Source organism: Bacillus rossius, chromosome 16, assembly GCF_032445375.1.
Source record: "Bacillus rossius redtenbacheri isolate Brsri chromosome 16, Brsri_v3, whole genome shotgun sequence".
In the NCBI taxonomy this organism is placed as follows: Eukaryota; Metazoa; Arthropoda; class Insecta; order Phasmatodea; family Bacillidae; genus Bacillus; species Bacillus rossius.
Genome location: NC_086343.1, coordinates 45,532,029 through 45,550,104, shown reverse-complemented (window position 1 = coordinate 45,550,104; position 18,076 = coordinate 45,532,029). Strand labels below are relative to the sequence as shown.

The following is an 18,076-nucleotide window of genomic DNA, read 5'->3' as shown; positions in this document are numbered from 1 at the left end:
GACTAGCGTAGCGCAGCGGGTTTTTTTGGAACAACGTGGTGCAATCCCTCGGCGAGCCCTGGCCAGCGGCCCGCGAGAATCAGCAAACCACGCAGCCTCGCAAAAGCCCGCGGTGCCTGCAAACTTCTATCACAGCAACCTATATTCCAATACCCGCGTGTCGAAATCAACCGGCCGAGCCTGGAAACGTGCACGTACACCAATACGTTAACCTAACGAGATACAACAGTAAAATAAATTTAAGAAAAAAAGTAACGAAATTTTCAGACCATGACATTACCCCGGTCTACAAGGGCTTGTGCCCCACAAGCCATAAAAATTCCTAACAATGAATAAAACCAAGGGGCAAAGAATTACAAGTTAAATGCCTACAGCGCACGAAGGTTGGGTTTTACCACAACAATTAAATTCAAACTCTAAACTGAAAAAGTTAAAACAATACAGGATACAATTTTAGTAAAAAGCCCAGGAAACAATTCTTTCCTGTAAGAATCGATGGTGGCAGGCACATCGTAAAACTACTCGTATGACATACAACTAGGAGAGGCGTGAACCGTGGACAGATCAGCCCTAGTTGAAGCTGGAGAGAAGAGTCCTTGAAGTGTGATCTGCAGCTCACACCCAGGATCCAGCCTTCAGAGCAATTCTGTCCTCAGCCTGCCTTCCTCGCAGCATGTCATCGGGGATGTCTCCCCAGTGAAACTGAACAAACATTTCAACACCAGTATCAGATTCTCACCAAAGAACATACACTACACTTTCAAGCCTATTTCAACAAGTTAATGAGGGGGGCGGGGGGGGGGGGGAGATTCATTTTTAACGTCATATCAAAACATTATGTTAAACAATTAACAAAAAAAAATTTAAATTATTCCATTAAGTAAAACTGTGAAGTGACCCTATTGAATAATTATCAAACAATGTTGTCAAATAGTTTACATCTGAATAAAGTGACTGAGTAACACAAATAATATCCACCTCACATTTCATCTTTATCAGTTCCATAAACAGCATAACTAACCAAGGATGAGTCCAGGGGCATGTTATTCTCCAACAACAACAACAAAGATGATCATAAATACGTCAATAAAATGAAAACAAACACAGCTAAATTAAAATGGGAGCTTGGCCTCCAAGAGAAAAGGAATGGACTATACAAGTCAGGAAAACAAGGGATAAACATCAGGAAAGGAACCTGAAATGTCAATAGGGTTAGGTGAAGTCCAAGATCTTCAAAACACACCTCTGCAGCTACTAGCTACAGAACAGAGAGAAAAAAAAATAGCATTGTCACTGGTTGGCCGAGAGTAACTAATTTCTTCATTCGGCACAAGTCGACGAAAGCGAGCCCCATGCTGATAATCAGTTTCTTCATTCTTTTAAGACAGAGAGTTCACATACACACAGAAACCGATTTGGGAAGGGGCTTCCACAGTATAACTCCTCATGAGTTATAAGCAGCCCACCACACAACAGGGGAGGAAACAGTAGTCCATATCCCACACAAGTTCAATGGCTGCACAACACATGGTCCTCAGTCAGGAGGACATACATGACGAAGGAAAGTTCTTCACATAGCTTACGTAATCGTTGAAGTCTCTGGATGTGGTACATCAATGCACTATCTCTTCTTCATGAAAGAAAAAGAAAATGCAAACACTTGTTGCTAACAACTCTGCCTCACTTGAGTCTGTGGAAAATTAATTACACTGTCTTTAGAGGCACGAGTACACACCGGTTTGGACAGGGGAGGGGATAGACCAGGAACAAGGTATCCCTGCCCAGGTTAAGTCAAAGTCGAGCGTAAACAAATAATTAAAAAAAAAAATTAACCCTAGGTTAATAATTGCTTGGACCCCTAGATTCATCCTCGATTGTTGTTTTTTATTCTTTAAACAAAAAGGAAAACCTCTGAACTGAACAGTTAATTACAAAAACATTATAAATCCTAACCACAAAAGTGTTTAACAACTATGTGCCCTTAATGGGGTGAACAAAACAAACATAAACAACAGTTCTGTTATTTAATCACACAGGGTGAGGTAAACATGAAATTCCTCACCTGACTCACTAACCAACTTAGATTTTAAATGACAATTCTCATAAAATTTCTCACGTAAATTAAAGGTTTCACTTGTAGTCGCAACAACAGACTGTACAGGAGGTGAAATTTCCTCAGTTTTTCGTAATTTCCACTTGAGTGACAACCATTTCCATAGCAGAAAAATAATCATACACATTATGACACCAAGTATAAATACAGTTATACTTATCTCCATTGTTAACATAGCGTTTTCACTAAAAGCTGATACGTGGGGTAAGGTACCAATCCCCACTAGATAAGGGTTTCTTACAACAATTAATAATAAAGTACCACCAATCACAAATAATGAAATACTTTGCAAATGTTTTAACAAAAAGCTTACAACTTCCATCAGGTCTCGCAGCTGTAATTCTTCTGGCCTCGCGAAGGAACGTGAAACGACCAAATTCAAATGAGGAATAACAGAAGGCCAATCCTCGTCTAAACAATCTTCTAATGAAGGAAAAACTGTGTGTGAAGATGCTGTTAAAGGTAAAATCTTTAATTTTTTTAATTCAGTCCAGGCAGCTGGAATCACATGAATCATTTGGAATTTAGCTTTAGAAAGAAAATCACACGGATAAAGTTCATTAATTTTAAGCTCATCATTCATGTACAGGCGACAATCGCAAGGGACCTCAATGTCCACAGCGCCAGGTCGATCCGCAGCAGCTAAAAACAAGGTTTGGTTCTTATTCACTAAACACTGTACTTCTAGTTTACCAACAGGGTTAGTTAGAAAATACCGTTCAGGGCCAGCTTGCGTAATCATGAGGTGGGTTCCCGAATGGCATCTGTAAGCACACAGTTCACCAAGTTTTTCTGCAGTCACTCCCTGAAATAAAGCCTTAGGACATAGAGAACTTCCCATGGCATCACCTGAAAATCTGGGAACAAAACATAAACTGTCTTCGAAGGGACGACAATCCAACAAGTTTCGACCCTGAATGGTCACCAGTTGCTCATTATTTACGGCTAAAAAGTTGGGCTCGTGCTCCAAGTGGCAAGTGTTATTTTTCCAGCGGAAAGGTACCGCAACAAACTGAAATAGTTTCCAATTGGAATTAACATGAACAATAGGTATCTTAAGTTTGACATACAAGTTCTCCTGGTAAATGTGACAGCGACAAATAGGCAAATGGAAATACCTTTGTATTTGGGCAACACTAATAGCTAGACGATTCTAAACAAAGATGGGTACAGGTTAGCTATCTGAAAAGTCTTAAAAAAAATTATTAAACATACCCACAGGTACAAACTTCAATACCAAAACCAAATAATTTTACCAATTCTCACCAACCAAATTTAAATCATCTTAGGGTCTGACCTCTGGCACCTGGTTCAAGAATGGCTCCAACCTGAAATCGATGACTATACATGCTTGAGCAACATGCTTCTAACATTTTCGAAACAACAAAAGACAATAGATGCCTAACATCAACCTCCTGTGGACACAACTTGTGGGACTCTAACCCAACAACAAAAAAAATTCGCAGCGGCAGGATTGGCTTGACCAATCATCCCCGTGGTGCCAATTCCCTGGCCCACCACTTCTACCCCTCCGTGCCTCTTACATTGGTAGCCACTGCTACTTCAAAAGGACACAACATTCCCCAGGCTCATTCCTCATTTACTAAGGGTCGCCTACCCTGCGAACCCAGTCACAACCAGGGCCTCCCTACCCTCACACTACAGCCCATTCCTCCAGGGTCTGTATTACTTTACTCCATAACGTCCTACAATGGCATCATCATCAAATAAATTTCGTTAACAAATAACCACTTAATCGAACCAGGGCCATAGCCAAAATCAACAAAAATTTATGTCTATTACTTTTAACCATTATTTACTATTTAACTTACTATCTTAGAAAAAAAATAAACTCCAGAATCAACAATCATAAAATTAGACTGCCCCAAAAATAAAAATACTTTTCTTTATTCACTTAAAATCTGCCTGTTATAAATAAACCACGAAAGCTGAAATAAAAAAAAAAATGTATCAGACATCCTAGACCAAAATTCAAAAACATAACAAACATGATAAAAATAAAATAAAAATACTTTCACCTTAACATCTGCTATGCTGTAGGCAGCAAGCAGCTGGTTGGTCTCGTCTGGTGGAAACAGCAACACCTCGAAACAACAGCTACTGGTGGTGCCATCAGGTTCACTCTGATGTGCCACCAGCAACACCATGTTCAGTCTTCTTAGTCGTGAAGTCAGTCACAGGTCACCACTGAACTGAGTACTGTAACACTACTTTCACAAAACCGATAAGAATCAAGCACAAACATAACAACTCATTAAAAAAAGAGTTTCCTCTGTATCACAAAGCTAAATACAAATTTTTGTGTAATTAAAATAAAATTGTAAATAAATAAAAATGCTTTATTACTTGTGTCAACAAATGTATAAGGGGCACTGTATAAAAAAAACTTATTTAAATTTTAATTATGTTGAGAGAACAAATTAAAACCTTACATTCCAAGTAGGATAAACAAAATAAATTCAAAAATGCTCTATCATAACTGTCACCACTCACTCTATTATTTAACTTTATTACTTAAAATACTTTACTCAAAAAAAATTTAAAAAAAATTAACTCACTTCCATTATCATTAACACAATAAACTTTCTCATAAATTAATTCCATACAATTTAATTTAATACGTAGGCAGGTACACTAACTCACTTATGTTTCTCATTTCCCCTCCTTCCTAAATTTAACACAATTCCATTAACTTAACCCAGGGAATTTACCTCCAGGACAACCAAAAATTTCGCTGTAGTGCCTATCTACTATAGGCCCACTACACAGGGGACTCTAACCCCACCAACAAAATTTCTTGAAGTGGTACCCTTATCCCATACGGGATAGCCACTTCGGTACTACCATGGGGAACTCCTGCCCCAAACTACTAACATCTCAGGGTTCTCCCGACCCTTAACCAGTAGCCAGCCCATCTCCTATGGGTCTGCGCTACAGTCCCTACTCTCCCAGGGACACCTCAAATTGTCCCAGCTCAGCTCCACTGGCTGGACAATAACAACAACTCTCATCTCAAAGACAACACAAATTATACCTTACTGTTCCCCTGGAGTTCATTCCCTCAACCCATACACAAATAAACAAACCTCACACTTTTCTTATAGCTAATCCATTCTACTGTGTACCTCCTACAATTCAAAACACAAAGTTAAAAAAAAAATTTATTATTATCAAAACAAATATAATTATAATGAAAAATAAATAAATTCTATTAAAATTATTACTCTCAACATTACTAAAATAACTCATAAAAAAAATAACTGTGAAACTCTTATCTGTGTCCTTGGAAGACCAGCCGGCCGGTAAACACCAGCCGTGTCGCGCCAGGCCGTCCGCCGCTCAAGATCAGCGCACAGCTGAGCGTCGCGCCCCTCACCACTCCACGACACATGACTTTCCTCGCCCGCAACAAACACTGTCTACAACATTACTTAACACAAGTTTTAACATCGTTCCTAAACCAAAACTCCACACAAACTCTTAGATTCATTACAAAAATTTAATGGTGACATAATTAAAAAAAAAAATTAAATAATCATTAAACCGGAATTAAAATTTACGTAATTAAAACTTAATAAAACCTAATAGGTGACCTGATCAAAAAAAAAGAAACTCATGACTGACTGACTGACTGACTGACTGACTGAGTGACTAACTTAACTAAACCAAAAACTTTTTATTCATTAAATTTAAACAAAACAACAGTAACATTACTAATAAAAATACGTGAAGCACAACGCAACACGTCCGCCGCGTGCTCCCACACGACACTGCTTCCACTGCTCTATAATAAAACATTATTAAATTCGAAAGAAAAAGAGAAGAGAAAAAAAAAATAAAGCACAAACAACCCTACAAGTGACTATTACCCGGCGCCTCCACCACTTGTGACGTGGCTCCGTCAGACAACCCGCGTACACCTATACACAAAACAATAAATAACCTATAACATTTGGGGGGGGGGGGGGGTAATTAGGTAGAGTCGTGGTACACGAGACCAAGTCTTTTCCCCATACAGGGAGTGTAGGGTATGATTTATGCACTGAAAAGAAACATTATTAATTCATTCAAGCACAGATTTTATTTACTAGCCCTGAAGCTAGAAAAACAATAAACAAACTCTGAAAAAAAAAAAAAAAAAAAAAAAAAAGGTTTAACAAATAAATTAATAACAAATAAGTTAACAGACAGTTTCATAAATAAATAAATACATTAAATACACATTAAAGTGAAGTCGGCCGGCAAACAATTATCAGTACAACAACATGGCCAACATGGCCGTACTCTCGTCGCCGCAGCTCCGCTGAGGAATAGTCTACTTCCCAGTTACCACTACATTCATGTTTATAACCAGACGTCGATTTGTTTTAAATTAAAAAATAATAGGAATGGATTAATACTACGTTATTTCTTAAAATATTAAGTACTGGACGAAGATCGTCCAGCCCGAGGCTCCGTCTCGCTATCCATCACTGCCAATCACTTACCCTCACTTCGTCTCAGTGACTCGGCCCCGTACTGTCGTGGATCACCCGTCCAGCGAGGTCTCCAAGGCGAAAAAAAAGCCTCGTACTCTCCCTGCACGAGGGTTTTACCTCCCGAACGAGGTCACCCCGAAAAAACACGAACACCGGGAAAACTTAGCCAAGGGGAAAATGGCTGTCCTCCTTCCCGCAAGGAAAAACAAAAACAAGCGAAGTCAACAGTTCCTTCTGCGCAGGCGCGAGCGAGCTTTCCCTCCCCCTCTCGCGCTGTTCGATTGTTTCTGTCCACGTTTCCAAACTCGGACGCAAGATGGCCACACTAATCAGGACAGAGTCCTCGAAACGAGTACACAAAAGCCTTGCGAGGCAGACCTAACAAAACGGCAAACAAGAGACTAGCGTAGCGCAGCGGGTTTTTTTGGAACAACGTGGTGCAATCCCTCGGCGAGCCCTGGCCAGCGGCCCGCGAGAATCAGCAAACCACGCAGCCTCGCAAAAGCCCGCGGTGCCTGCAAACTTCTATCACAGCAACCTATATTCCAATACCCGCGTGTCGAAATCAACCGGCCGAGCGTGGAAACGCGCACGTACACCAATACGTTAACCTAACGAGATACAACAGTAAAATAAATTTAAGAAAAAAAGTAATGAAATTTTCAGACCGTGACAATATACCTATAATATTCCTGTTCTTATATACATTGTTAAACAGGCCTAGTAATCAATTCCAAGCAGAAAATTTTACTTTTAAATTTAATAAGCAAGTTTATATCCTTTTTGTGGTGCAAGGGTACAGAGAGCTGTTGCTATGCTACCCAGTGCTGAAGATGGAAATATATTACTTTTGGACCATCTCAGCCAAGTGATACGACTGGCAATCCCAATTGTATGCAGTAAATCTTCCTTCTGACGCTTTAACCAAAAAAATTGGAACGCACCCACCTTTCTGTATTTGACTTTGAACTTTTGGATAGTAACCAGGGTTGGAAAAAAAAACCAACATGGTTATTTTTGGACAAGGTTTTTTTTGTTTAAGAGTGAGCGACAGGACGGAGACGGAAGGAGGAAATGACAAAACCGAGGAGGAGCCACCGAGGTCACGAAAAAGCCTCCCAAAAAGTTCCAGAATATCCTTACAGAGAGCGTTGTCGTAGCTGGGTAGCTGCTGTCAATCAAGCAGGATTAGCTGCCGCCACTGTGTCTGGCTAGTGCGGTTGGGGTTGGGTTGGGCCATTATGAAGAACAAAACAGAAGGGGGTGGAGGGGGGGAGCTTTCTCGTCCTGTGACGTAGCTGGGATGTGTAAGGCGCATGGAGTGTGTATGCGCGTCCGCTATTTTTGATCGTCAGTTGCTAGCGCGTGCAGTACATGCAATAGCGCATCAAAAAATCTGTCAAACTCAACTCGTAATAAATCAAAAACCATTTAGTCAAATGATGTCCAAATATGTCAGTATAATTGTGAACTGTTTTGCTAACAATAATATCCGTTAATCTTCTTATTGTAAATAATTTCATTTTAATATATATCATAAACCTAGGAGGCCTTAAAAAACCTAACCATGACCTGATGTATCTGATTTTTCATTGCAAAGTATTTTAAATAAAGAAAAGACAATTTTATCTGCATGCATAATATTGCAAAATTTATAGAAATAAAAATTGTATAAGTTTCAACATCTGTTCCAAAATGCTGTAATTTAAAACAAAAATTTTGATTACTTTTTTATAGTTAGGTCTTTTGTTGCAGCCGATTTGGATAGAATTTCAAAGAAAATATACATGTTATATGGCAAGTCATCTGCAAAACGAAGATGCAAATTTTGTAATTTGGTTTCAATTTGTATAATATTAACATATGTCTTCCAGGTAATGTAAAACACCTAACAACATTTGAATTGTTAAGTGCAGAATGTAAGTAAGCCACTTTATGCATTAACTTTTTCAAAATGAACTTACTAATTTTCCAGTTAAATTTGTTTTTATTGTGTTTATCATTATGCATTAGGAAACATCTATTTAAAAAAAAGTCAAAAGATATATTTTGAAGATAATATATTAAAAGTTTGTATTGATATTACCTTTTGAAATATATTAATATGGAATTGGTAACTTGTTGACACTGGATTATTCATTTATGTAACTATCTCGTGTGCGTCTGTAAATAGATATAAAAAAATCCATTTCAAAGTGGAAGTGATTTGGAGATTTTTACAAACTCCTGGAACATTTTAAAAACTTAATGTACATAACATCCTTTTATAGATATGTTACCCAATATTAAAAAATGTCAGACTAAACATTTTCTTGCATTCCAGACAGCGAAACTATTTTTAATGTTTTTTTCTCAACTCAATGCATTCAGCATTTAATGTCTAAACAAATTTAATATTGTACTTACTAAGTAGTTATGTAATTGTTTTCAACCTTCAAACACTACTTTTCATCCTTGCCACTAATACGTGGTCGTACAAAAATATCCTTTGGACAAAGGTTTAAGGTAATATTAAAAAAAAGGTGATAAAAATAAAATTAGATTAAATTGACACTTATTAAGGTTATTGTTTTTTATAATCCCAACTTCGGTTTTTATTGTTCTTTTTATCAACAATTATTTCAGCTTAACGTTTTAGGAAAAGTTTATAAAGTTTTATAAAAATATTTGTTAAAAAAGTAATAAAATATTTAGATTTCTATCATTTTTATTCCCACCCCACGCAGTAATGGTTTGTAACATAAAATTAACTTAGGAAAATTTTTTGCAACACTAAAAATGTAAACAAAAACAAAAATTAATTCCATAGAGTACATGATAATGAGCTATTAATTATTCTCATATTCCATACCAAAGTTTTCAAAATCCCTTGCAGCAATGGTTTGTATTATCAAGAATGTTCTTAGACAAAATGTTTTGGATGAATATTATAAAATTCAAACACAGTTTGAATGGATTTTATGGAATGCCTAAGAAGGGAACTGTGTGTGTTATTATGCCACTCTTTTTTCAGTCCCTTGCAGCAATTTTTTGTGTAAGAAAAATTTTTCTACACATTAGTTTAAGATTAGAATTATTAAATTAATATAAAAATCATACGGATCCAAAGTTGTGACCTTGCTGAGATTTTTTTTTCATTCTCCAACTTTTGTTTTTTTAACCCCTTGCAATATTGGCTCGTTTTGTAAAAAGTAATTTTAGACAAAAGTTTTAGCTAAAAATTATAAGTTTTACAAAAAATTTGAACTGATTGATAGTGTTTCTTCTAAGGGAGTAATGGTTTTTTATAACTAACCCCTTGAGGGCTATCTTCTCCACTGCTTCACGGGGAAAGATGTTTACATGGGCGCCACCACGTGGACCCCGGCCAATCCTCTCTCTCAGGGCGTGACTAACCCATGTGGGACGAGTTACCAGCCCTATTGATCCGCTTATGTCGATCTACACCAAACCTGGCCCGCTCTAGGCGTCTGGCACGCCACACTCGTACAAAGGTTGGATTCCCATTACGTAAAATATAACTCACGACTCAGTTAAAATTTAGGTTTAATAACATAACTCACGCCTCCCTACACGTTCTCCATTAAAACAGTAAAAGGCCTGGGCACGGATCAGCTTAGGTAAAGCATGGGCCAACCATGTGGCCATGCGCATGAGTCTCCTGTGAACAGCAACAAAGAAGCTCGTAACGAGTGATATAAATATTTAATTAAACGTCCCACCGACCGAGAGCAGCCCCGAGGGCTAGAGATTGCAATTATTTAGGAACAAATTATAAAACAGAAATACTTGATCAGATGCACAAAGATTGCGGCCCCCGGGGTGCTGACGCGTCTACTCTCGATGGCTGTTGAAGAGGAACTGGCGACGCTACCCTCGCAATGGCACACTTCCGCCGTACAAAAACGTTACGTTAATTAATGATCTCGTGCCCCGACAAAAGTGAAGATAATTACAAAACACATTATTCTTAATTAAAAACCATTAACACTTCTGTAATTATTTAACGTGAGACTTAAAAGAACCACAACTGAGGTCAAGTTCCGGTCCGTGCGGATTCGTCCGCGCAACGTCTAAAACTAGAATATATTATTAAATTAAGTAAAAGAGCCCGTTGGCTTGAACATAAAAACACTGGGGCTAAAAATAAAAGGTTACAATAATTAATTAGGTACATAATTAGGGGCCATCGCACTGCTTCTACAGCGCCCTCATGAGGGAGGTCCAAAACAAACACACGTTCGCAGTGAAATGCCGGGAGGGAGCGGAGCCTGTGCAGGCTCAGGGCTAAGCCCCCGCCGACGTCACCCTATTTATATAACCCCTTAGAAACTGTTTGTCTAATCAAAAAAATGTTTAAGACTAAATTTTTAGATAAAAATTAAAATATTAACAAAAGATTTGTCCAGATTTGGTAGTGTTTCTACTAAGGGCATTATGAATTATTTTTAACAATTCGCTCCTATGTTTTGACCCCATTCAGAAAACGTTTGTCTAATCCAAAAATGTTTTAGACAAAAATTTTAGATAAAAATCATAACAATACTACAAAAATCGCATAGATCCAAAGTTGTGCCTACATTGGGAGCTATGATTTTTTTATTGTCCTCAAACCCTTGTTTTATCAACCCCCTGCAGTTATGGTTGGTTGTATAAAAAAAATAGCTAAGACCAAACTTCATTACATTACTTGTACAAATTTTAATACGTTCAAACGAGTATGATATTTCTAATACTATGGAAGTTATAGCAATTTTTCAGGTTTTCGAAAAACTTTCCCCAATTCTACCACTTTGGTCAGATATTGCCTATTAACGAACTTGATCGAGATTTTCCACTTTCAGAATTTATTTATCAGTTTAGAAGTGATTGGTAAAAAATTTCTGCAATTATCATGTCCACAAATTGTATTTGAGGTCTATGGACCATTAAACGAAAAACTATATAAAAATTTCCCATAATTCGCACCGTGCATGGGTTCAGCTACAATAGGTAGTATTTACTTGAAATTTACCTAATAACAATCAGTGTAAATCGTGTCAGTAGTAATAAATATGCTGTGAAAGAAATTTCGTGAAAAGTTGCGTATAGAATTAGGATTAAAAGTAATGCGTACTATATAAAATATTAAAATTCATTCTAAAGATAAAATTGTTTATTCGTCTAGCTCTGCAAATTATGTGTAAACTGTTTTGGGGGAGCATTGTTTACATCGTATTTTAAATAATGATATCACACAAAATAAATTATTAAAATTTTACGTTTGTTTAGTTTTCCATGAAATCTTAAAACATCGACAAATGTGCATTTGGAAAAAGAAGGGGAGGAAAGTATTTTCAGTACATAGTTGTAAGTTTGTATTGTAAAAGTAATACGCAAGGAAAACATTTTAACTGAATCTGTTTATAAACACCAAACTGAATTTTCCTTATATGTGGTTGGCCTGAAATTGGTGAAGAAACATGTTAAGCAAAGATGTAACTCGTTGGATCACATATTGTAGAACCAAATGTATTGTTATCAATAGTTTTGCATGGATTTAACACAACATTACATAAATTAAATATGATGTATTTGTTAAGTAACATAACAAGTATGCTGACAATATTTTAGTGTTCTAGTCCTATTGTTTTAAATTGAAAATTAACCATGTTAGGTTTAGCCATTGTTTTAATTAAAAATCGTAATTTTTCAGAGTACACCATCGTGCCAGTTATCAATTGTAATATGTTGACATAGTTTGACATTGTCTGCAGTCTTGTTGTAAACGAAATACGTTACAACAAATTTTCTGAGCATAAAATTTCATTAACTGTAATTCAATTTCTGTGTTATAATAAACACATGATAAAGTAAGATAAAAAAATGCAAAGGTCTCGTTGTGACCTCAGCTTATCTATCATCCTTAATTAAAGTAATAAAGTAACATACCAAAATTCGGTGTGTAAATAAATGCATTTTTGTTGTCAATTCCATTTGATTTTTTCTAGTGTTTAGTTGCAGAGCAAATTGAAAACAAAACATCATTATTTCAATAGTCAGTCTGCTAGAAAAAACCTCCCAATTGTAAATATATGTGGTAAAATTATGATATATTATTAACACAAATAATACAAATAATTTGTAACAAAACGTATAATTAATGATGTGGTAGTTAAATTGCGTGAATGAGCCTATAGTGAACCTAGCATCCAACCAAATAGTGGTCAGTACACACTTCAAACTTTCTTGTATGAAAATGTGTACCCTTAAATATTTCAAATGCATATTTGGAAGTTGTGTTTAAACCAGTTGGAGTTTATTCGCTCAATATTAATTGGTTAGGCATAAGGGGAAATAATGAAGGCAAAAATGGAAATAAAGTTGTTAAGAGGACTACGTAATTATTTTAGCGACATGATGCAAAACAGGCAATATTTCTTTGAAAGGCTATCCGAGATTTTTTGCTTTTGGACGTTGCCGGGGATCTCCCGTTTCCCCCGCCTTCTCATTCCGTCGCTTCTGCATCCTTCAGGGCATGCAGATGACAACGGGCGCCCAGTTACAAGTCTGCCCTCGGGGTATGAGACTCGTGTACCCTACTCATAAAATTTGTATTTATTCATCCACTTAGACATCATTATTTTCAAATTACTTTGTTCTCCGAAAGTTATTTTGTATAACAACATTTGCATGCATTCGTAAACTGTTCGTTTACATTCGACTTGTATAGTAAATATAAGAAAAAATATAACTGTCACTGTCCTGCACTAGCTGGTAAACAAGTCCTTGTAAGCTAGACACTAATATGCTCAGTGATCACTCGCACAACAAACGCTCCCTACAAGCCTAAGTGAATAAGCAGGTATTATACAAGAAAGATGCCCGTGTGAATTACGCTGTGTACTTTTGCTGTGTACGTTGTTTACTTTTGCTGTGTACGTTGTTTCACCTTTAATCGTCCCTGTGGCAAGTTATATCATAGATTCGCGAATATAAAATAGGTACTACGTTTAGTTTTTAAAATTACTTTTACGAGATGTAAAGAAGTAGGCCTACACTCGTTCATGGCATTGACTATATACCATTTGAAGCCAAAAGCTTGTAACGGCATGAGTTTGTGTGTGTATATATATATATAATTACGAACATTCCATTGATATTGTAATGCAAAGGTAGAATTAACATAAATAAACCAAAGAAATACTACCGCTTGCGCAAGTTGATTAAAAAATAAATTCAACTCTAATTTTTATGAGTGCTGTTTATAACGTTCCAACGATCACAATATGTGATAACCTGTGATCACGTTAACAGTGTCTCTTCTCCTCTTACCCACATTTATATATTGTCATCTCAAACCCAACGTCTTTCAGAAATTATAAAAACTTTACGTCCATTATAGAACGCACAGTGCGGCATATTAACGAGGAGTGATAACGGACAAAATCTAATCTGCCATGTTCCTGGTAGCGTAGTAGCTCTAGATTGTTACGTATTCAACTATATGCCCTCACCACTGACCTACACAGTATACCTACCCACTCTTTGTACCATGGCTGTTACCCTGATGATGGAGATTACAATTTCTGGCGAAAGAGTAGCAAGATTAACAACATTAACACTGCTTTAATCTTTAAGTTGAGTGACTTCAGTACCTTATGTAAATAGCATTGTAATAATATAACTTTTTCATGTCACGAAGATTAAAAAATATAAGAACTAGTGGAACGCTAGCTTTTTTGAACTGAAATAACATTGGTAAGCAAGCATTTTAAGAACTTTTATCTTTAACTTCCGTTACGTAATTCTCCATGATGCTTTTAAATGCTTTTTTTTGAAAAATTTTCATTTACAATACAGTACTTTGCAGACTAAAATACAGTCAGACATCTCGGTCTGTTTTAATTTGCATACTACCGTTATCATATTAATGAACGGCTAGACACAACTATGAAAGCATCCTTTGCAGTCAGTGCTGCAAGTGATTTGTCAAGTAGACTGTGAGTTCTGCATATGTATTTAAATCCAATTTTGTCAACTTATTGAAGGGAGGTGAATTATTTTATTGTGACAGTAAATAAGTGCAATGTTGCAAGTATAAGTTCAAGGCAAGGAAATGGTAAACACTGCATCAAACACAATCATAATAACACAAAATGGTTAATCGGGACATGACTAAGCTTCGAGGCGCGGCTAATAGTACAGTATCGACCAACTTAGCAGCTTGGTACGCTGTTTATCATATGTAACATTGATAATATTTACTCAGTCACTGAACTGTTTATTAGTGCTACATTCGTTTAGTCACAAACTATTTATTGGTTGCCGCAAAAAAAAAAATCTGTTCCCACAAAATGTATTTTCCTCAATATAATAACTGTAATGCAAAGGGGCCGATTTATAATTTTGCTGCTTTTCAAAAATGTTCTGTAGTTACATATATCATTTCTTGAAAACTCATGCCAGTCTTGCGCATCTGGCGAGACAGCTACAGGAATACGGAATTGTATGATCGATGCTATAGGACTTATTATAACAAAGCGTGGGCGAACCGAGCATTCAGACTAAGATTTATAATGCTTTAAACAAATCGGTTGTTCCCGGGTGTAATTATGCCATCAAAAAACTGGCTTCATTACGTGGAAGTAAAAACTACTTTACAAAAATTACGGACGCGAGCGTGATAGCAACGTTTATTAGACATCAGTATGATATTCACCCATATACACTGTCTAAAACTTGTGTCCGATTGGAACAGTATTTTTCAGAGCGAAAATTTGTACGAACACAGTCATAGCCTTGATTGTATACACATGGTTGTTATACGTTCTTTGAATGTTTGATGCAATGGGGAATTTTGATTTAGTGAAGTAATTTGTACATACGCCATTGCAGTTTTGAACTGTTAGTCATGTAAAAAACTCCGAAAATAAAATAAATAAATTTAAAAAATTAAAAACAGAAATATAATTTCTAAAGAAAAACAAGACCGAGTCAGATGTATTCGAACACAGTCTGAACCAGCAAGGAAAATAAAAATAAATATGGACAATACAACGAAAACATCACAGACAATATATTTAACCTAAAAAAAACTAGACAGCACAAGAATGCCGTGAAAGGAACTTAGTCAAGAAAAATAATGTATTAAACACAGACGAACACAGTGGACATACAGTGAGGCAGATTGGAAAGAAGGGAAGCCTACATTACACGCCAAGTATTCGACATGCCCGAACATTACCGAATTCTTGCCTTCAGGTGGCTTCGGATTTTCAACTTTTTTTTGCTTAGCTTAAAAATGTAAACCCGGCTTTATTAAAAATAGTAAGTGAAATAAACATAAGTAAAACAAATTTTCAGGCAAGCAATTATGCAATTTTGGTAAGATGTTTAATGTTAGTTATCCATTTCTCTTGTTGAAAATAGTATGGTAATTAAATAATGCAGATGCACTGTAATTCCTTACATCACTGGTTATTGAGGTTATATTGTTTCGTTGCATATACATTTCAGCTGTAATCGTTTGTTTACATCTGTGCTGTACACAGTTGAGTACTGGTTTTGTTTGCAAAGTTATTTGTTTAAATACAGATACTAATGTTAGAGCACCACTTACTCCAACGGCTCCTAAAAGGACATCATAATCATAATTGGATGGCATTCTGCAACATGCAAGCACAGTGCCATGTGTACGGTAGGTATGTGCAAAATACTTGCAAACAAGACAGAGTACACCATCTAGTTCATTTTTAGGTGTTCACCTTGCTCAAGAAAGATAGCAGTGTGTACTAGGCTTTAAGCTGTACATTTACTTGTACGTACAAAAATATTTTTATATAGCTGAAATACCGCAGTGCTTTGGTTTTATTAATGTGAGGGCAAAACTAATCTACCCTAGAAAACGATGCAATTAATTATTATTTAATAATGTTAATGGTTTGCCTAACCAAAGGAAGACATTTCATGTAACATACAAATTAAAAATTAGCCATTCCACCTAAATTTTCATTAACTTCGCAAAATACAAACTATTACAACTACATTCTCAATGAAACATTCATTCTCTTCAATGTACCATTAAAGTAATTTAATATAAAGAAGTGTAAACTTTAATTCTCTTCTGACGACTTCACTCATACCCTAGCCGTATGTTTAATGAATTTTATTAGGATACTCTTTCTATGTTTGAAAGTAGTTTGATTTTGGAAATTAGGCATTGCAAAATAATTCCTTACACGCAGAATATATTCATTATTGTATTTATAGTTTTTCATTGTATTTACGTTTAAAATTTGTGATGATTATTATAAATTAATTCAGCATTGATAAACAATGGAGTCATGTGTGTCTTGAGCAAAATATTTTAGGATGTTAAGGATAGTTTATATATTTGTTTTTTATTATTTTTGTTTTAATTTTATGTGTATCAATTTTAGTTTTAAGACATGGACGTCTGTTGTGCAAGCATGATGGTACTTGCATGGGATTCCATGTGAATTTATTTGATCCAGGTTTTAAGGACTTAGTCCAGAATCATGAAAGCAAAGCTTTAAGAGTGCTGGTTTGTTGGTGGTTTACTTTAAATTCAGTTCAGATTATTTAAACCTCGGACATTACAGAGCTGGATTATTCAAGTACCTAAATTTACTTAATAATTAATAACATTTTGATATTTTAAAAATTTTTTCAGTATGGCATTTTCTACGACTATAATGTATTAGCTACTTATGATTCATGCTATTGATTACATCATAAAGTCGGGTATTATATTTTATACTATATTGCTACATTATATAGGTATAGAATATGATACCATAAATATATATTACCTACAGTATTGTATTCTCTAGGCTTACTGAAGTATACTTCAGCTTTACCTGTAGTTGTATAGAACACAATACCAAGGATATGTTACATAATACAGGAAGACAGGTGTGCCATCTGGTCCATAGGAGATAAATTCTAAAGTAAAAAGTTCTTTAAATTAATACACAATTTTTTTAATTTTTTTTTTCATACAGGTCTTTAAAAGACTTTAACTCTGCAATATGTACTTCTATGTACCTGAGAAACATATGAGCTGTAACTAGTTGTTAGGTGCTGTTTTAATTTATAGATTTTTGGTAATTAATTTGTGTTACGTGCTTTATTTTTTCATTGCATTACTTGTAAAGTACCTACCAAACACTTTGTAATGCATTTTTTTGCATAACTGAATGTTTGACAATATTTATTTGGAAAATAACTGATGAAAGTTGTGATGAAAGGAAAATATTCATTTGAATAAGATATCAAAAGTATGAAGAGTAGTGTAGACCATTTGGTGTGTATGGTGTTGCCATAAATATTGTTTTCTTCATATACAATTTCTATTAATCACCTTGCTTCTCACCTTCATTGTGTCATTTGTTTGACTTATTCACCACATAATCAGTACTTGTAAATTACTTCTTTTTGTTGCAGACCTTGGACATCCCAT

The 18,076-nt window shown here is 35.7% G+C and overlaps 1 protein-coding gene across 3 annotated transcripts in view; it reads right to left on the bottom strand.

Moving 5' to 3' along the window:
* LOC134540254 (gastrula zinc finger protein XlCGF26.1-like) overlaps nucleotides 1–18,076 on the bottom strand; it is an 84,631-nt gene that overhangs the window by 10,742 nt on the left and 55,813 nt on the right. The window contains exon 1 of one of the 3 annotated variants that reach the window (XM_063382886.1): nucleotides 4,153–4,390. The exons of the other annotated variants lie outside the window; for them this stretch is intronic. The gene's annotated coding sequence lies outside the window, so the exon portion shown is untranslated. Of the gene's footprint in view, nucleotides 1–4,152; nucleotides 4,391–18,076 lie in introns of those variants that run through there. 3 annotated transcript variants of the gene reach the window in all.